General features: G+C 44.6%; 1 protein-coding gene across 5 annotated transcripts in view; it reads right to left on the minus strand.

Moving 5' to 3' along the window:
- The window catches only part of MAPK8 (mitogen-activated protein kinase 8), a 91,641-nt gene that overhangs the window by 45,252 nt on the left and 24,512 nt on the right, over window positions 1-21,877 (minus strand). The gene's annotated exons all lie outside the window — the stretch shown is intronic.

Below are 21,877 nucleotides of genomic sequence, written 5' to 3' on the forward strand. Positions count from 1 at the left end.
AATAGCCTGAAAATTCTGCGGAATAACCACTTTGGGGATCATCACCACCTTCAATAAGTACCGAACACTGGTAAACTGATGATCTCTGCTTCCTCGGAGTCCGCAGGCCTAAAATCGAACATAGCCCCGAGTCGATGGTATTTATTGAGTGCTGACTGAGTGCGGAGCATTTTACTAAGTCCCCCAAGGGCTTGGGTAATTACGATCTCCGCTCACAAGGAACCTACAGCCGAGAGGATCGAAAGCAGCAATGTTGCCAAGAAAAAAGGCCAGGTTATTCTGCTGGTTCAACTGCAATCTGGAAGGCGGTGGCCACCATATAAATCCCGGTGGCCACCATATAAATCCCGGGAGCCACTTCCCCCCAGTCACTCAGTCTCGAGGCAGACCTAATCTCAGGCCCCGCTCGGACAGATCATCATCAATCATATTTATTGAGCGCTTCCTGTGTGCAGAGCACTGTACTAAGCGCTTAAATACACGACAACTAAGTGTACTTAAGGAATGAGGGAAGACAGATCATTGGACAGGGAGTCTGAAGGTCATGGGTTCTAATTCCGGATTCATTCGATCGTATTTATTGAGGGCTTACTGTGTGCACAGCACTGTACCAAGCGCTTGGGAAGCCCAAGTTGGCAACACAGAGAGACGGTCCCTACCCAACAGCGGGCTCACAGTCTAGAGGGGGGAGACAGACAACAAAACAAAGCATACTAACAAAATAAAATAAATAGAATAGTAAATATGTACAAGTAGAATAGAGTAATGAATCTGTCCATTCATTCATTCAATCGTATTTATTGAGCGCTTACTGTGTGCAGAGCACTGTACTAAGCACTTGGGAAGTACAAGTTGGCAACATCTAGAGACGGTCCTTACCCAACAGCGGGCTCACAGTCTAGAAGGGGGAGACAGTCAACAAAACAAAACATGCTAACAAAATAAAATGAATAGAATAGTAAATATGTACAAGTAAAATAGAGTAATAAATCTGTACATTCATTCATTCAATCGTATGTATTGAGCGCTTACTGTGTGCAGAGCACTGTACTAAGCGCTTGGGAAGTCCAAGTTGGCAACATCTAGAGACGGTCCCTACCCAACAGTGGGCTCACAGTCTAGAAGGGGGACACAGACAACAAAACAAAACATACTAACAAAATAAAATAAATAGAATAGTAAATATGTACAAGTAAAATAGAGTAATAAATCTGTACAATCATTCATTCAATCGTATTTATTGAGCGCTTACTGTGTGCAGAGCACTGTACAAAGCGCTTGGGAAGTACAAGGTGGCAACGTATAGAGACGGTCCCTACCCAACAACGGGCTCACAGTCTAGATGGGGGAGACAGACAACAAAACAAAACAAGTAGACAGGTGTCGACACCATCAGAATAAACAGAGTTATTCAGTCATTCAATCTTATTTATTGAGTGCTTACTGTGTGCAGAGCACTGTACTAAGCGCTTGGGAAGTACAAGTTGGCAACATATAGAGACGGTCCCTACCCAACAGTGGGCTCACAGTCTAGAATTATAGCTTTATACACATCGCACTTTGATCCTCACCCCCTCCCCAGCCCCACAGCACTTCTCTGCAGACTCTTACATTCTGTGGCTTCCCCTCTCTGTAACTGATTTGAATGTCTGTCTCCCCTTCTAGACCAGAAGCTCCTTGAGGGCAGAAGTCATCATCATCATCATCATCATCAATCGTATTTATTGAGCGCTTACTGTGTGCAGAGCACTGGACTAAGCGCTTGGGAAGTACAAATTGGCAACATAGAGAGACAGTCCCTACCCAACAGTGGGCTCACAATCTAAAAGGGGGAGACAGAGAACAAAACCAAACATACTAACAGAATAAAATAAATAGAATAGATATGTACAAGTAAAACAAATAAATAGAGTAATAAATATGTACAAACATATATACATATATACACACACATATATGTATATATATATACACGTATATATACATATATATGTATATATATGTATGTATATATATGTGTGTATATATATATACACATATATATGTATATATACAGGTATATGTATATATGTGTGTATATATATACACACACACACACATATATATATATATATGTATATATACAGGTATATGTATATATGTCGCCCCTACCGACTCTATTTTCTTATACCCTCCCAAGTGCTTAATACGGTGCTCTGTACACAGTAAACACTCAATAAATACCATTGATTGACTGCATGCAAAATATGTACCGCTGTGCCACATGAGGTGACGAGGCTTAAGCGTGGCTCGGTGGAAACAGCCTGGGCTTTGGAGTCAAAGGTCATGGGTTCAAATCCCGGCTCCGCCAACTGTCAGCTGTGTGACTCTGGGCAAGTCACCTTCTCTGTGCCTCAGTTACCTCATCCAGAAAATGCGGATTAAGACTGTGAGCCCCACGTGGGACAACCTGATCACCTTGTAACCTCCCCGGTGCTTAGAACAGCGCTTTGCCCATCGTAAGCACTTAATAAATGCCATTATTATTATTAAGTAGCGCAGAAGAGGCAGTTTTGGGAGTCTTCCTACCATCTGTGGGACAGGGACGGTGTCCAATCTACCCTACTAATGTCCACCTTGGCGTTTAGAACGTGGTATGGAGAAATGAAATATAAATCAGGGAGGGCCACCTGGAGGCGATGCAATTGCAGAAAGGCTTTGAAGATGGGGAGGACAGTGGCTGCCACAAGTGAAGAGGGGAGGGAGTTGCAAAAATAAGCACTAGGAGAAGACTAGTGAGTCACGACAGTGAGTGGGTTATCTTGAGGAAGAACAAAGACTGCAAGCTGGGATGAGGGCAAAATTGGGGGTGGGGAGAAGAAAGAGCATGCAACCTGATTAAGTGTCTTAAGGCCATCATCATCATCAATCGTATTTATTGAGCGCTTACTATGTGCAGAGCACTGTACTAAGCGCTTGGGAAGTACAAGTTGGCAACATCTAGAGACAGTTCCTACCCAACAGTGGGCTCACAGTCTAAAAGGGGGAGACAGAGAACAAAACCAAACATACTAACACAATAAAATAAATAGAATAGATATGTACAAGTAAAATAAATAGAGTAATAAATATGTACAAACATATATACATATATACAGGTGCTGTGGGGAAGGGAAGGAGGTAAGATGGGGGGGATGGAGAGGGGGACGAGGGGGAGAGGAAGGAAGACTTTTAGACTGTGAGCCCAATGTTGGGTAGGGACTGTCTCTATATGTTGCCAATTCGTACTTCCCAAGCGCTTAGTACAGTGCTCTGCACATAGTAAGCGCTCAATAAATATGATTGATTGAAGGGGCTCAGTCTGGGAAGGCCTCCTCAGGCCAGTGCCTGAAGTTTCTGTGTACCGTCTCGGTCCCTTGGAAACAAAGTCCTTTACCTCTGGCTCCTTTTCCAATAATGCTTCCTCGGCACCTGGGTCGCGGAGGATGTTGTTGTCGGAGCGGAGCATTCCCAGCGGACGGCAGTGAATTACCTTCTCCACACAGAGAATAATTGCAACAGCCAAGCTCCCAAGACCCAAAACCAGTTTTTCAGCCCTCTAGCCTGTTGATAATAATGATAGCATTTATTAAGCGCTTACTATGGGCAAAGCACTGTTCTAAGCGCTGGGGAGGTTACAAAGGGATCAGGTTGTCCCACGGGGGGCTCACAGTCTTAATCCCCATTTTACAGATGAGGTCACTGAGGCTCAGAGAAGTGAAGTGACTTGCCCAAAGTCACCCAGCTGACAAGTGGAGGAGCCGGGATTTGAACCCATGACCTCTGACTCCAAAGCCCGGGCTCCTTCCACTGAGCCACGCTGCTTTTCTCCAGCCTGTTAAGCTGGGCTCCGTGTTTACTGTACTTAAGCAGGGGCAGTCAAGTCTCACCAACTGGACAGCTGCACACCCTAAACCAACGTGTGACTGCAAATCCCAACAATTCCTTTCACCGGAATGGCGAGCGGGTTTTCGAGACACGGTCTCAATTCCCATTTTACAGATGAGGAACTGAGGCCCAGAGAAGTGAAGTGACTTGACCAGGGTCACACGGCAGACAAGTGGAGGAGCCGGGATTGGAGCCTATGACCTTCTGATTCTGATATTTTACTTGTACATATCTGTTCTATTTATTTTCTTTTGTTAGTATGTTTGGTTTTGTCTCCCCCTTTTAGACTGTGAGCCCACTGTTGGGTAGGGACTGTCTCTATATGTTGCCAATTTGTACTTCCCAAGCGCTTAGTACAGTGCTCTGCACACAGGAAGCGCTCAATAAATACGATTGATGATGATGATGATGATGATGATGATTCCCAAGCCTGGGCTCAAGCCACTACTCCGAGCGTGCGGGCTTGGTAGACATGAGCACCGTGACTAAAAGGCCAGAGCAACAGCACAGGTCAATACAGCAGCAAAATGATATATAATAAAGTGTAAGCCACCTGTAGCCATTCCTGGACTAAATCATTCTCAAACTTTACTTAAGCATGAGTAGTAATTATTTATTTTACTTGTACATATTCTATTTATTTTATTAATATGTTTTGTTTTGTTCTCTGTCTCCCCCTTCTAGACTGTGAGCCCGCTGTTGGGTAGGGACTGTCTCTATATGTTGCCAACCTGTACTTCCCAAGAGCTTAGTACAGTGCTCTGCACACAGTAAGCGCTCAATAAATACGACTGAATGAATGAATGAATGCTCTGACTCCCAAGGCCAGGCTGTAGTCGTGTTAGCGGGCTCCCGGATGCTCGCCACATCTAAGGACTGGCAACTGTGAGCCCACTGTTGGGTAGGGACCATCTTTATATGCTCCCAACATGTACTTCCCAAGCGCTTAGTACAGTGCTCTGCACACAGTAAACGCTCAATAAATACGACTGAATGAATGAATGAACAGTAAGAAGCCAAGGGATTCACGGAGAAGCAGCATGGCCTAGTGGAAAGAGCACAGGCTTGGGAGTCAAGAGGCCGTGGGTTCTCATCACGCCTCCGCCACTCTTCTGCTATGTGACCTTGGGCAAGTCACTTCACTTCTCTGTGCCTCAGTTACCTCATCTGTAAAATGGGGATTAAGACTGTGAGACCCCACGTGGGACAACCTGATTACCTTGTACCTATTCCAGTGCTTAGAACAGTGCTTGGCACATAGCAAGCGATTAACAATTGCCATCATTATTATTATTCGCCTGGACCCCCTGGCTACAAAGCACTCTGGACTAAGCACGTGGGAAGGGACAGCAGAAAGCACAGGACATTTTCCCCATCAACAAGGAGCTAAACGGGGGGACTGACTCGAAAATATTACCAAAACAGAAAAATCAAAATGGACAGTCCTACCAATTTCACATACATACGTAATGGCAGAGGAAAGTCAGAAATAAATGTGTCAGTGCTAGAATCCGCCGATGGACTGATGCGAAGGAATTGAAATGATTCATGGGTCATTTGTTTTAATGGCCATTAAAATACCCCGACAAAGTTAACGAAAGGGGAAGTGTTGCTCGATTCTGGAAAGAATAGGAGAGGCTTGTCACTACTCTGACAACCTGAAATAGTTCCAGTCAGGCCTGACAGAAGTGCGGAGAACTGGCAGAGAGCTGCTGAGGGGATCAATTAATCAATCAATTGCATTTATTGAGCGCTTACTGTGTGCACAGCACTGTACAAGTACAAGTTGGCAACATATAGAGACAGTCCCTACCCAACAGTGGGCTCACAGTCTAAAAGGGGGAGACAGAGAACAAAACCAAACGTACTAACAAAATAAAATAAATAGAATAGATATGTACAAGTAAAATAGAGTAACAAATATGTACAAACATATATACAGGTGCTGTGGGGAAGCGTTTATACCACAATTATTAATACGATTATTAGTACATCCACACAGACCACCACTCTTCCTACTTCCAAACCCCTTTTAAAATCACATCCTTACTTAGTGGACTCGAAGGGGGCTGCAATCCCCCGCCGCCCCCCACCCCGCATATCTGGGAAAGCCCAATATCTGGGAATCTTCTGGGAATTTAGAACCTTTTGGGTTCCTGGTCGATGAGACCAACATACGTCCTTGGCCCGTACACTTCCGTCACTCTGAAACTCACCCTAACTCCACGGCTCATAAGTACATATCTTTATTCACAGCTGATTCCCCCATCTGTACTATATTAAAAAAAAAAAATGATGGTATTTGTTAAACGCTTACTATGTGCGATGCACTGTTCTAAAGTCTGTCTCCCTCTGTAGTAGACTGTAAGCTCCTCGAGGGCAGAGATTGTTTCTACTTACCCTGTTGTACTGTCCTTTCTCAAGCACAGACAGTAAAGCACTTAATTAGATACCCACTGACTGCTTGATTGTCCAACAAATCAAGGTCAGGGACAGTGTTTAAACTCTTGCTTTCGTGAAAGGCAGTCTGAAACTAACCGGTAATCGGGTGAGGCTATTTATTGGGTGCTGTGTGGAGAGTGCTGTACTGAACACTGAGGAGAGTACAAGAAGAGCTTACGGTTTAGAGGGAAGAGTGGATAACAGTACCAACAGCATGGCCTCGTGGAAAGAGTACGGGCCTGGGTGTCGGACAACATGGGTGGGTCGGAGGACGTGGGTTCTAATTCCAGCTCTGCCACTTGTCTGCTGTGTGACCTTGGGCAAGTTGCTTAAGGCCTCTGTGCCACAGTTTCCTCATCTGTAAAATGGGGGTTAAGACTGTGAGCCCCATGTGAGACGGGGACTCTATCCAACCCAATTACCTCATATCTTAGTACAGTGCCAGTGCCCCCTCCTTCCTCTCCCCCTCCCACCCCCTACCTTACCTCCTTCCCCTCCCCACAGCACCTGTATATATGTTTCTACATATTTATTACTCTATTTATTTATTTTATTTGTACATATTTATTCTATTTCTTTTATTTTGTTAATATGTTTTGTTCTCTGTCTCCCCCTTCTAATAATAATAATAATAATAATAATGGCATTTATTAAGCGCTTACTATGTGCAAAGCACTGTTCTAAGCGCTGGGGAAGTTACAAGGTAAGATGCTTGAATACTCTGCTTCAGCGTCAGTCAGTCAGCCATATTCATTTAACACTTACTGTGTGCAGAGCACTGTACTCAGTGCTTGGAAGAGTACGACAGAACAATAAACGGACATATTCCCTGCCCACAATGAGCGTAGGGAGGAAATAAACATTGATATAAATAAATTACAGATAGGTACATAAAACCTGGGGCTGAGATGGGGAATGAATTCCTCTCCCCCTCCCACTACACCCTTCCCCTCTCCACAGCACCTGTATATATGTTTGTACAGATTTATTACTCTATTTACTGTACTTGCATATTTACTATTCTGTTTATTTTGTGAATGACGTGCATCTAGCTTTACTTCTATTTATTCTGATGACTTAACACCTGTGCACGTTTTGTTTTGCTGTCTGTCTCCCCCGTCTAGACTGTGAGCCCGTTGTTGGGTAGGGACCGTCTCTATGTGTTGCCAACTTGTACTTCCCAAGCGCTTAGTACACTGCTCTGCACACAGTAAGCGTTCAATAAATACGATTGAATGAATGAATCCAGAGAGTTTATTTCTAGAGCCCCTGGATTTTGTCTCTATCTCCTTTTTCTCTCTCCCTAAATTCCTGTGCTCAAGATACCTGCGGCGGTCTGAGACTGGTTACAGTATTTACTAACTGAAACTCAACATGGGCAGGAAATGTGTCTACTGACTGTTGTATGAAGTCCCAAGCACTTAGTACAGTGCTCTGCCCACAGTAAGCGCTCAATAAATACCACTGATGATGAATTCCAAACTGGTCTCTTTACCTTAACTCTGATAGACCAGCATTCCCGGAATGCTGCACAGTAGCAATCCTGTGAAATGGAATCTGGATCCAAGCTCTTTTAGTGACGTTGAATTTTAACACGTGCACCCTAAAAAGGTCTGCTATCTTACCCCAGCGCTTAGAACAGTGCTTTGCACATAGTAAGCGCTTAACAAATGCCATCATTACTATTATTACTACTACCCCAATTTATAGCCTCCCAACAATACATACAACTTAGGGATTTAAAGATATTGTTAACTGACACTTTGACAACGAAAATCCATCACTTCAAGATGTGAAAAAAAGATGAGGTGGGTATGGCTCGCCACTGGTTTTGCATTCAGTTTAGAGAAAGCTGAGAATTTATTAATATGATTAACGATAACCCAAAAGGAGAGGAGTTCAAATGGGCGAAGAAGTGTTCAAGATTTGGGTGCATACAGGGAACTTTATAAAGACAAGATGCAACCTCGGACAAAATTCTTTGTTAAATTTGAAAATCCACTCCCACAGTCAGTAGCACCGGCAACTTCCTGCATAGATTCTTGAGCACCCTACAAATCCTCATTTAATGATGTGAATTGCTTTACTAAAGACTAAATAATAGTTTAGTGATGTTTAATATAAAAGTAGCCCGGTCAGAGGACCTGGGTTTTAATCCCGGCTCTGGCACTCGCCTGCTGTGTGACCCTGGGCGAGTCACTTTAACTTCCCTGGGCCTCCATGTCCTCGTCTGTCAAATGGAGATTCAAAACCCGCTCTCACTCGTCCTGACGGGTGATTGTGTCTGTCTTGATTATCTTGAGAAGCAGTGTGGCTCAGTGGAAAGAACCCGGGCTTGGGAGTCAGAGGTCATGAGTTCAAATCCTGGCTCCGCTGCTTGTCAGCTGTGTGACTTTGGGCAAGTCAGTTAACTTCACTGTGCCTCAGTTACCTCATCTGTAAAATGGGGATTAAGATTGTGAGCCCCCACATGGGACAACCTGATCACCTTGTATCCTCTCCAGCACTTAGAACAGTGCTTTGCACATATTAAGCACTTAACAAATACCACAATTAATATTATTATTGTATTTATCCCAGCGCTTAATACAGTGCTTGGCACACAGTAATCACTTAAATACCAAACAATTTGGAGTTTAGCACAATTCAGCACAAAGGATCCTCATATTATTCCAGAGATTTTGGACTAGATCCCAATTTAAACAGTTAATTTATGGGGAAACTGCCCTCTATGACATAACCACATATTCAGGGAACCTAACCCCATTGCCCCACAGGGACTCGACTCTAGCCCTCAGGTTCTGCCTCTGTTTCCCTCACTGGCATCCTGGTTATGGACATACCACTTAACATCCATAACATTTCCAAAACAACCTACCCCACGTCATCTAGGTGTCTTAGTACAGTGTCCTGCGCACAGTAAACGTTCAATAAACGCCCCCGACTGATTGGTCTACTCTATCCTTCTAACAAGTATTCGAACTCTTTTCATTTTCCCCTCTATATCCCTAACTCCCCACTTTATAAATCCATCTTGTGTATATATGTTTGTACATATTTATTACTCTATTTATTTATTTATTTTACTTGTACATATCTATTCTATTTATTTTATTTTGTTAGTATGTTTGGTTTTGTTCTCTGTCTCCCCCTTTTAGACTGTGAGCCCACTGTTGGGTAGGGACTGTCTCTATATGTTGCCAACTTGTACTTCCCAAGCGCTTAGTACAGCGCTCTGCACACAGTAAGCGCTCAATAAATATGATTGATTGATTGATCTTGAAGCACCCACTCGCCCTTGAATTTGGCTAAATCCCTCTTGATGGCATTACTGTTTTCCTCCCTAAACAACCTGCTGATGTAGTGACTTGCATGGGCTTGCAACTTACATTTCGCAAAATGTTTCCTTTGCAACATTCCGCCTTCAAACTTCAACCGTGCCCTTTCAGCCTGGGGTTTTGGGGATTGGAGCACAAGCGTGTTTTTGCTCTCTGAACACCGCTCCGAATTTGTGAAAGTCAATCGTGAGCCATTCAATCACTGCCTTTCCAGACTGATGACGCTTAAGGCGCTCAGGCTAGTTTCAATCAGCAGCCGCTATATGTCCCCAGTAACCCTAATTAGGGAGAATATTTATAGGAATAGACTACCTAGCCACCTAGTTCCAAAAGAAAAAGTAATAACTGGAAAACAGTTTAAAGCTGTAAACCTCCAAAAACGGATCACTCAAGTCATCATTTTACAATGTTAGTCTTTTACTTCATTCATTCATTCGTATTTATTGAGCATGTACTGTGTGCAGAGCACTGTACTAAGCACTTGGGAGAGTACAACACTAAAATAAACAGACATATTCTCTGCCCACAGCGAGCTTACGGTCCAGAGGGTGGGGAAATAGCCATTAATATGCTAGGGTAGATGCAAGCCAATACCATCAATGAAAACATCCTAAATTACAATTAAGCAGCCTCACAATTTTGAGCCTAGCAATGACCTGAACTGTAGATTCCAGATTCAGCACTGATTTCAATTCAGTTGTATTTACTGAGCACTTACTATGTGCAGAGCACTGTACTAAGCATCTGGGAGGGTACAATACAATAAATGGACACATTCTCTGTCCACACGAGTTTACAGTCTAGAGGGGAAGACAGACAATATGACTAAACAAATGAATATACATATTTCAGCTCTGCATACAAGTGATGCGGGGTGGAAAGAGGGGATGAATAAGGGGAGCAAGTCATTCATTCAATCAAATTTGTTAAGCGCTTATTGTGTGCAGAGCACTGTACTAAGCGCTTGGGAAGTACAAGTCGGCAGTATATAGAGACGGTCCCTATCCAACAATGGGCTCACAGTCTAGTAGGGAGAGACAGACTACAAAATAAAACATGAAGACAGGTGTCAGGGTGATGGAGAGGGGAGTGGGAGAAGAAAAAAGGAGGGCTAATTTGGGGAAGGCCTCTTAGAAGAGATGTGCCTTCAATACGGCTTTCAAGTGGGGGAGAGTCATTATCTCTCAGATATGGGGTGGGAGGGCATGCCATCATCATCAATCGTATTTATTGAGCGCTTACTCTGTGCAGAGCACTGTACTAAGCGCTTGGGAAGTACAAATTGGCAACATATAGAGACAGTCCCTACCCAGGCCAGAGGGAGGACGTGGGTGAGAGTTCAGCGACGAGACAAATGAAACTGAGGTACAGTGAGAAGGCTTAGCCGATGTTGAGTCACTGTTTGAATTCAGAGAGCAAGTGAACTACATAAATTCCAAAAGATTAAGTGTCAACAAAATTAAGCTAACTGAATTTGGTCATCCCAGATCACAACCTTTCTACAGTCAAGCCCGCGCCATGGTGCACACTCCTAAAACACTTTGGCACCATTTCACGTATGTTATCCTTCTATTCGTAAATTTTATTCAACACCCCCCCCCCCCAACACACATTAGATTATAAAATCCTTGTAGGCAGGAATCACACCTTTTGATATTCTCTCCCAAGTGTTTAATACAATGCTTGGCACACGGAAGGGCTCCAAAAATAAGACTGAACTGATAAGATATCTTAGGACAAGCTCACCAGCTCTTAAAAGGCAGGCACTTTAGACTCATTCCTTTGAATTTATTCACTGTTTTGATGGTAATTCATCTGAACAAATGCTGGACTTTCAAAAAGTGATTAATTACTAATAAATTATCTGTAAAAGAATGTGTACCTAATACAAAGGAAATTAAACTGGCAATTCTACTCCTCAATTTCCTGCAATCAAACAATGGTATTTATTGATAGTTTACTGTATTGAAGAACACTGCTTAAGTGCTTAGGAGAGTATAATACAACAGAATTAGCAGAAATGTTCCCTGCCCGTAACAAGCTTTTTTTAAGTGAGGCTTCTAGGGTGACAATGCAGTGGCCTAAAATGACAGGAGAAACAGAAAACAGCATGATCCGGACGTGGGTTCTAATCCCGGCTCTGCCACTTGTCTTCCATATGACCTTGGGCAAGTCATTTCACTTCTCTGTGGTTCGGTCATCTCAAGGGTAAAATGGGGATTAATACTGTAAGTCCCAGGTAGGACATGAACTGCGACCAAAATAATCTTGTTAGTTTCCCAGCATTTAGTAGAGTGCTTGGCACATAGTAAGTGCCTAACAAATACCATTAAAAAAAAAAAGCCAGTTTCCTTCCCCAGTTCTGTAGCGAGAAGCAGGTTCTGAAGTCCTGAGCCCTTCTCTCGGAGGGCAAAGGGAAGGACAAGGGTGGGGAGCATCAGGCTGGGGAGGAGAGATGAACAGTGCTCTGCACACAGTAAGCGCTCAATAAATACAACTGAATGAATGAATGAATGAATGCGGTCGGGGATATAGGACATAGAGATCCTCCAACTAGAACGGCAGCCCTAAATTTGTCTACATCTTTCTGAATCTATTGTCCATGCGCTGGAATCCAAGAATCTAACACAATTTAATAAAATCTCTGAGGCATCGCTCTTCTTAGGAAGTCAATCCGAATCTCATGGCTGGTAGGTCTCTTACACCTGGGACACCCAAGCTCAGTCCATGGATTTTTTTTTTTTTATGGTATTTGTTACGCACTTGTTACGTGCCGGGCGCTGTACTAAGTGCAGGGGTAGCTACAAGCTAGTCAGGTTGGATAAAATCTTTGTCCCACATGGGGCTCATAGTCTTAATCTCCAATTTACAGTTGAGGTAACGGAGGCATAGGGAAGTTAAGTGACTTGTCCAAGGTCACATGGCAGGAAAGCGGCTGAGCCAGGATCAGAACCCACACCCTTCTGCCTCTCAGGGCCATGCTCTACCCACTAGGACTTGCTGTTTCTCTGCTTTTGTTTTCCACTTCAGAGCTGCCTTTTCTCCTCAACAGGGGACATGCGTAGCACTCAAACTAAACCCTACCTCAGACAAATAACCAGCTCATCGGGATATCGGGAATATTTTAATGCGTTCCCTGTCTACGCACGATTATGTCCCATTACCAGATTCTCAGTTCCCAGGTCAAAGGGAACACAAGCAGGTCAAGTTGGGTTTGGATGTCCCACCAACAAGCCAGACAGTATCGAGGGCAGTTTGGGGCACGCCTAGCAGCTACTGAGTAGCCACCAGACTTTAAGTGAGCACACTGAGATCCAAAAGGCCCAAGCCTGGCATCCAATGACGATGGTATTTGTTAAGTGCCAAACTCAAAGGCAAAACAAACTTAACAAAAGGCATTTGTTAAGTGCCTTACTATGTGTCAAGCACTGTTCTAAACGTTGGGGTAGACGCAAGGTCATCAGGCTGTCCCGCGTGCGGCTCACAGTCTTCATCCCCATTTTACAGATGAGGTCACTGAGGCACAGAGAAGCTGAGTGACTTGCCCAAGGTCACACAGCAGACAAGTGGCGGAGCCAGGATTAGAACCCACGACCCCTGTCTCCCAAGCCTGGGCTCTTGCCACCATTACTCTATTTATTTTATTAATGATGTGTATATGGCTATAATTCTATTTATTCTGATGGTACTGACACCTGTTGCCGATTTGTGCTTCCCAAGCGCTTAGTACAGTGCTCTGCATACAGTAAGCGCTCAATAAATATGATTGAATGAATGAATGAATGATTTGTTGCCTGTCTCCCCCTTCTAGACTGTGAGCTCGTTGTTGGGTAGGGACGGGTTCTACCTGTTGCCGACTTGTACTTCCCAAGCGCTTAGGACAGTGCTCTGCACCCAGTAAGTGCTCAATAAATACGACTGAATAAATGAATGAATCCAAGGAGGCACAGGAGAGATGAAGGGTGACAGCCCTGCCAAGGGTGTGGAGTTTGGCCTCTGGTCATCTTTTGGAATGACCATTTGAGTGAAAGAGAGATAAAGAAAGGGAGAAAGCAACAGGGACAGGTGAGCCCACTGTTGGGTAGGGACTGTCTCTATATGTTGCCAACTTGTACTTCCCAAGCGCTTAGTACAGTGCTCTGCACACAGTAAGCGCTCAATAAATACAATTGACTGATTTACTGAGAGAGAGGAAGCAGCACGGGAGGCAGGGTCAAGGACGAAGAGAAGTGCGCCTGAGGCACCCGGCTGCCAGTCTGACACCGCAGAGCAGTGCTCACCTTTCTCATTGACCCGTCTCGTAATGAAGCTGCAATAGAAATTCCCAATTTTGTAACCAAGCGCCACCCACTAACCCCATCACCTGCTCCAACAAATGAAAGGATGCTAACTATTCCCCTTTATTAACCCGGAGCTTCCCATCAAGAACAAAATCCATCCTGAGACTTTTCCATTTCCTGATTCCTCTCCCAAGCGCTCAGTACAGTCTCCGCACCCAGTAAGTGCTCAATAAACACCACTGGTTGACAGCGGCTTGTGCCTGTGGCCCTGCCCAGTTAACCTAACGAAGAGAGTCTCTCTCCAACCCCTGACCCCTGGCAGCCCTGTGGGCCAAAGAAGATCCTTCCTTCCTCTCCCCCTCGTCCCCTTCTCCATCCCCCTCATCTTACCTCCTTCCCTTCCCCACAGCACCTGCATATATATATATATATATATATATATATATATATATATATATGTTTGTACATATTTATTACTCTATTTATTTTACTTGTACATATCTATTCTATTTATTTTATTTTGTTAGTATGTTTGGTTTTGTTCTCTGTCTCCCCCTTCTAGACTGTGAGCCCACTGCTGGGTAGGGACCGTCTCTATATGTTGCCGACTTGTACTTCCCAAGCGCTTAGTACAGTGCTCTGCACAGAGTAAGCGCTCAATAAATACGATTGATTGATTGATTGACTGATTGATCCCCAGCCCTATGACCCATCAGATGGCTGACTTGGTGGCGACTGTGGCTTTTGGTGCCTACCTTAAACGGCTACTTTTCAGATATCGTGCTGAACCCATCCACCTCCGAGCGCCCGAGGCAGAGCTTGGGGGTGAAACCTTGGCCACCGGTGGCCTGGCCCCCGCGAGGAATCCCCGGCTTGCAGGTCACCTTCCGCGTGAGGCTGCGTTCTTCCACTGGACCGATGGCTAAGGTTTTATTAACTAAGGCCCCGAGGGTCTGAACGTCAGGTCCCAGGTCATCACGAGGGTCCTGTGGCCACCAGGGCCAATAAAACCCCCAAGAATAGCAACTTGGCCCTAAGGTCTTATTAACTGAGGCCTCGAGGGTCTGAACGTCAGGTCCCAGGTCATCATGAGGGTCCGGTGGCCACCAGGGCCAATAAAACCCCCAAGAATAGCAACTTGGCCCTAAGGTTTTATTAACTGAGGCCTCGAGGGTCTGAACGTCAGGTCCCAGGTCATCATGAGGGTCCGGTGGCCACCAGGGCCAATAAAACCCCCAAGAATAGCAACTTGGCCCTAAGGTTTTATTAACTGAGGCCTCGAGGGTCTGAACGTCAGGTCCCAGGTCATCATGAGGGTCCGGTGGCCACCAGGGCCAATAAAACCCCCAAGAATAGCAACTTGGCCGTCCCTTCTGCATTGCCTATTCACCTTACCCCACTTTGCTTCGTGCATTAGCCTCCTCGCTGACCTCTCTTCCTCCTGTCTCTGCCCACTCCCATCCTACTCCAGTCCACTCACTACTCTCCTACTACTACTCCTACTACTCTCTTCCCACACTGGGAAGCAGCGTGGCTCAGTGGAAAGAGCCCGGGCTTTGGAGTCAGAGATCATGGGTTCGAGTCCGGCTCTGCCAATTGTCAGCTGACTCTGGGCAAGTCACTTAACTTCTCTGTGCCTCAGTTGCCTCATCTGTAAAGTGGGGATTAACACTGTGAGCCCCACGTGGGACAATCTGATCACCTTGTAACCTCCCCAGCGCTTAGACCGGTGCTTTGCACATAGTAAAGGCTTAATAAATGCCATTAACCCAGCCAAGGTCCTTCACTCCTCTAGTGCTAACCGTGTCAATGTGTCTCCATCTCGTCGATCTCGCCACCGGACTCTCGCCCACAGCCCGTCTCTGGCCTGGCACACCCTCCCTCCTCACCTCGGACAATCAGTCTCCTCCCCTTCAAAGCCTTCATGGAAGGATATCTCCTCCAAGAGGACTCCTTTCCTCTTCTCCCACCCTCTTCTCTACCATCTAAGACTGGCTCCCTTTATTCATCTCCCCTCCCAAGTCAGCTGCACTAATGTACAGATCGGTAATTTATTTACTTATATTAATGTCTGTCTCACCCTCTACACTGTAAGCTCGTTGTGGGCAGGGAATGCGCCTGTTTGTTGCTTAGTACAATGCTCTGCACCAAGTAAGCACCCAATAAATGCCACTGACAGAGGGATGTACCCCATAAGCAATTTGACACTCTCCCCTGCTCTCACAGCTTTCACAGATGTGCATATCTTTATGCCCTGCTGTTTCTCCTACCCAATTTATTTTAATGTAGTAATAATAATAATAACAGTGGTATTTGCTAAGCGCTTAACAAATTCATTCATTAATTCATTCATTCAATTGTATTTATTGAGCGCTTACTGCGTGCAGAGCACTGTACTAAGTGCTTGGGAAGTAGAAGTTGGCAACATATAGAGACGGTCCCTACCCAACAGTGGGCTCACAGTCTAGAGTCGGAATTTGAACCCGTGACCTCTGACTCCCAAGCCCGGGCTCTTTCCACTGAGCCATGCCCCACACGGGATAGGGACTGTGTCCAGCTCAATTTGCTTGTATCCTCCCCGGCACTTAATACAGAGCCCCGTACATAGTATGTGCCTAACCAATACTGTCATTATTATTATTAGTAATAACAGTGGGCTCACAGTCTACAAGGGGGAGATAAACAACAAAACATATTAACAAAATAAAATAAATAGAATAGTAAATATGTACAAGTAAAATAGGGTAATAAATCTGTACAAACAAATATACAGGTGCTGTGGGGAGGGGAAGGAGGTAAGGCTGGGGGGACGGAGAGGGTGAGGAGGGGGAGAGGAAGGAGGGGGCTCAGTCTAGGAAGGCCTACCAGATGGTACAAATATTATCACCATCATCATTTGCCAAGCATTGTAATAAGTTCAGGGGTAGGTACCCCCATCAGTTGAATACAGCCCCTGTCCCACATGGGACTCACAGTCTAAAAATTGAATTCCCATTTTACAGATGAGGAAACAGGCGCAGAAGCTCAGTGACTTGCTATAGGTCACATGGCAGGCAATGGACAGAGGCATAATTAGAATCCAGGCCCATGCTCTTTCCAGTGGGCCCTGCATGGATTCTAATAATAATAATGATGGCATTTATTAAGCACTTACTATATATATATATGTATATAGCATATACATATATATGACCTGTATATATGTTTGTACATATTTAGTACTCTATTTTACTTGTACATATTTACTATTCTATTTATTTATTTATTTTATTGTTGTCTGTCTCCTCCTTCTAGACTGTGAGCCCGCTGTTGGGTAGGGACCATCTCTTTATGTTGCCAACTTGTATTTCCCAAGCGCTTAGTCCAGTGCTCTGCACACAGTAGGTGCTCAATAAATACGACTGAATGAGCTGAATGAATGAATGAATGCTACTTCACTGTCACCCCCCTCTAGGCTATTGTTACTCTCCCAATCACTTAGTAGACTGCTCTGTAGAGAGCACGCGCTCAATACCTAGAACTGACAGATCAATTTTGGCTGTTTTTGATGCAGTTCAGTAACTGCTGAGAAATCACCCCAGTGCTCAATACTTTCTGCAGTGGGACCTGGGGCAAGTCACTTAACTTCTCTGGGCCTTAGTTACTTCATCTGTAAAATGGGGAGTCAGACTGCGAGAGCCCCATGTGGGACAGGGGCTTTGTCCCACCTGATTTGCTTGTATCTACCCCAGTGCTTAGAACAGTCCCTATAAGCGCTTAACAAATACCATCATTATTATTATTACTATTACTGAGTATTCTGAAGAAATTCACTCAGGAAGCAAAGGAATGCTGTATATTACACATATTAAAATAATGCAAAATGACAGAATTTACTTACGAGTGAAAAACGGAGCACTGGAAAATTAGTCACGAAACATCCGGGACACTGGTAAAATTTGGCAAATTATTTAATTTAGCGAATAAAAGGCCCAAAGATACATTTGGTTGATTAAAATGGATGTTTCCTGTTTTTTTCTAGGAAAAGGAATAAAACATCTGATTCAATTGTAATAACCTTTTCATAATGGCACTGCTTGCTAGCTTACATTTGTAGCTCTACATTACCCCTGAAGCAGCGTGGCTCAGTTAAAAGAGCACAGGCTTGGGAGGCAAAGGTCATGGGTTCAAATCCCCGCTCCGCCAACTGTCAGCTGTGTGACTTTGGGCAAGTCACTTAACTTCTCTGGGCCTTAGGTACCTCATCTGTAAAATGGGGATTAAGACTGTGAGCCTCCCGTGGGGCAACTTGATCACCTTGTAACCTCCCCAGCGCTTAGAACAGTGCTTTGCACATAGTAAGCGCTTAATAAATACCATTATTATTATTATTATTATTATTATCTAATAGGGGATGGACCCCATTTAAGTTTATAAAGCTCTGACAGTACTATCCTAAGATTTTTCCTTAAGACAACTTAAAAAAAAAATTCCAGGAAACACTGAGTCCAAACTAAATAGAATGGGGTTTATGAAAGCTAAGCGACTCTATAGATATTACCACGGGTCAGTCAAAATGTTTTCATTCCACTGTAAAAGACAGCAGCAGGAGTGGGCTATTATTTTCCAATGGTAGTGCTAGCCATGTTTTAAAGAATAATAAAAAACCCCACCAACCTCCCCACCCCCACTTCCTAGTTCCTGAAAGAAAATAATGTTGATGGCAATCTCACACTGTTGGAGCCATTTCCTAGAGCTACGAAGCACAGCAAAAGAGAGCTGTCCCCGAGGCATCCCATACAATGTGATTTATTCATTTGTTAATTCCACACATAATTACCATCCTGCCAGCAGCATAATTAGGACCTGGGTTTAAAAAAAGAACTGGGCATGGGTGTTGAAGAAAACGATTCCGTGACAAACAGCCTGCTGTAATTAAATGTGCCTACTCTCTAGTCCAACTAAAAAAACTCCAATAATAATTAGCATAATAATGGTACTGATGATAATGATGGTATTTGTTAAGCTCTAACTCTGTCTGAAGGACTGTAATAAGCACTGGGGTAGATACAAGATCATCGGGTTGGACACAGTCCCCGTCCCGCACTGGGCTTACAGTCTAAATGGGAGGGTGAATGGGTAATGAGTCCCCATTCTGCCCTGACAACTGATTTAATTTCACAAAAAGCCAGGCAATTTTAAAATCTGAAAGCCCACTTGAAAGCATTAACAGGATTTGCATTTGGATTTAATAGGGAATTTCCAAATTCAGTGCATTTCGCTCGAAGACTGAAGTCCCTCAGCCTCTCTCCTGTTGCTGGAAGCTCACTGACCGCCTAAGTCAGTGTTCCCAAAGCCAAAACATTTCCGTTCCCTCCATTTCTGAAAAGGCACCAAGTTCACCCTCAGCCACTCTCCTATTAATACTCATTTTTTAAACGGTATTTGTTAAATTTTACTATGTTTCGAGGCACTGTACTAAGAGCTGGGGTAAATACAGGCTATTCAGTTTGGACACAGTCCATATCAATCCTTCTAGACTGTGAGCTCACTGTTGGGTAGGGACCGTCTCTATATGTTGCCAACTTGTACTTCCTAAGTGCTTAGTACAGTGCTCTGCACACAGTAAGCGCTCAGTAAATACGATTGATTGATTAATCAATCGATAATATTTCTAATTATAATGGTATTTGTTAAGCGCTTACCATATACCAAGCACTGTTCTAACTGCTGGGGTTGATACAAGGTAATCAGGTTGTCCCATGTGGGGCTCACAGTCTTAATCCCCATTTTACAGATGAGGTAACTGAGGTACAGAGAAGTGAAGTGACTTGTCCAAAGTCACACAGCTGATAAGTGGTGGAGCCGGGATTAGAACCCATGACCAAGCCCGGGCTCTTTCCACTAAGCCACGCTGCTTTTCTATGTTACTGAACACATACTGTGTGCAGAACACTGTACTAGGCGCTTGGGAGAGGACAATATAACAGGGATGGTAGAAACGTACACTTCTCACAATAAGCTTACAGGGCTGAGACAGACAGACATTTATATCATCATCAATCGTATTTATTGAGCGCTTACTGTGTGCAGAGCACTGTACTAAGCGCTTGGGAAGTACAAATCGGCAACATATAGAGACAGTCCCTACCCAACAGTGGGCTCACAGTCTAAAAGGGGGAGACAAAACCAAACATACTACAAAATAAAATAGAAGCAGAGTGGCTCAGTGGACAGAGCCCGGGCTTTGGAGTCAGAGGTCATGGGTTCAAATCCCGACTCCGCCACTTGTCAGCTGTGCGACTTTGGGCAAGTCGCTTCACTTCTCTGGACCTCAGTTCCCTCCTCTGTAAAATGGGGATGAAGACTGTAAGCCCCACGTGGGACAACCTAATTACCTTGTATCTACCCCAGCGCTTAGAACAGTGCTTGGCACATAGTAAGCGCTTAATAAATGCCAACATTATTATTATTATTATTTATATAAATGAGAGACATGTATTTAAGTTCTGTGGGGCTGCAGGAGGGCTTAATAAAGGGGACAGGCGTTCATTCAATCATACTTGAGCGCTTCCTGAGGGCCGAGCCCTGTACTAAGTGCTTGGGAAAGTACGATACAACGATAAACAGTGACATTCCCTGCCCACAGCAAACTCACAGTGTAGAGTGAGGGAGAGGGGCATCGATACAAATAAAATTACAGGTATGTATGCAAGGGCTTTGGGGCTGGGAGAGGAGAGGAGCAAGTCAGGGTGACGCAGAAGGGAGTGGGAAGAGGAGGAAAAGTGGGGCTTAGTCTGGGAAGACCCCTCAATAAGGCTTTGAAGCCGGGGAGAGTGGTTGTCTGTTGGATCAGGGGAGGGAGGGCTCCAGCCCAGAGGCAGAACGTGGGCTAGGGGTCCGCGGTGGTGAGATCGAGGCACGGTGCTGGCCCATTTCTGAACTGGCACTACAGGAGCAAAGTGTGCGGGCTGGGCTGTATAAGGAGAGAAGCCATTGGAGGTAGCAGGGGGCAAGGTGATGGACTGCTTTAAAGCCAATGAAGAGGAGTTTTTGATACGGAGGTGGCTGGGCAACCACTGGAATTTTTGAGGAGTGGGGGGACGTGTCCAGAACGCTTCTGTAGAAAACTCCAAGTTCAAGGGCCATGCAGAAGGGAGTGGGAGAAGAGGAAATGAGGCCCTAGTCGGGGAAAGCTTCTTGAAGGAGATGTGCCTTCAGTGAGGCTTTGAAGGGACAGTGATTTTCAGTCGGATACGAAGAGGTAGGATGTTCCAGGCCAGAGGCAGGATGTGGGCGAGAGGCTGGACGTGAGATGGATGTGACTGAGGAACAATGAGCAGGCTGTCATTAGAGGAGGGAAGTGTGCGGGCCGGGTTATAATAAGAGAGCAGCAAGGTAAGGTAGGAGGGGACAAAGCCTCTGGAAAGGAGTTTCTGTTTGATGCGGAGGTGGATGTGCAACCACCTGAGAGTCTTGAAGTGTGGGGAAACACGGATTCCCTCTCGTCCCCCTCTCCATCCCCCCATCTTACCTCCTTCCCTTCCCCACAGCACCTGTATATATGTATATGTTTGTACATATTTATTACTCTATTTATTTATTTATTTTACTTGTACATATCTATTCTATACATTTTATTTTGTTAGTATGTTTGGTTTTGTTCTCTGTCTCCCCCTTTTAGACTGTGAGCCCACTGTTGGGTAGGGACTGTCTCTATATGTTGCCAACTTGTACTTCCTAAGCGCTTAGTACAGTGCTCTGCACATAGTAAGCGCTCAATAAATATGATTGATTGATTGAACAGTTTTGTAGGAAAAATGATCTGGGCAGAAAAGTGAAGTATAGACTGGTGTTGGGAAGGCAGGAGTCAGGGAGGTCAGCAAGGAGGCTGAAATAGTAATCCCGGCAGGATAGGATAAGTGCTTGGAT

This window comes from Tachyglossus aculeatus, chromosome 3, assembly GCF_015852505.1.
Source record: "Tachyglossus aculeatus isolate mTacAcu1 chromosome 3, mTacAcu1.pri, whole genome shotgun sequence".
NCBI classification, from domain to species: Eukaryota; Metazoa; Chordata; class Mammalia; order Monotremata; family Tachyglossidae; genus Tachyglossus; species Tachyglossus aculeatus.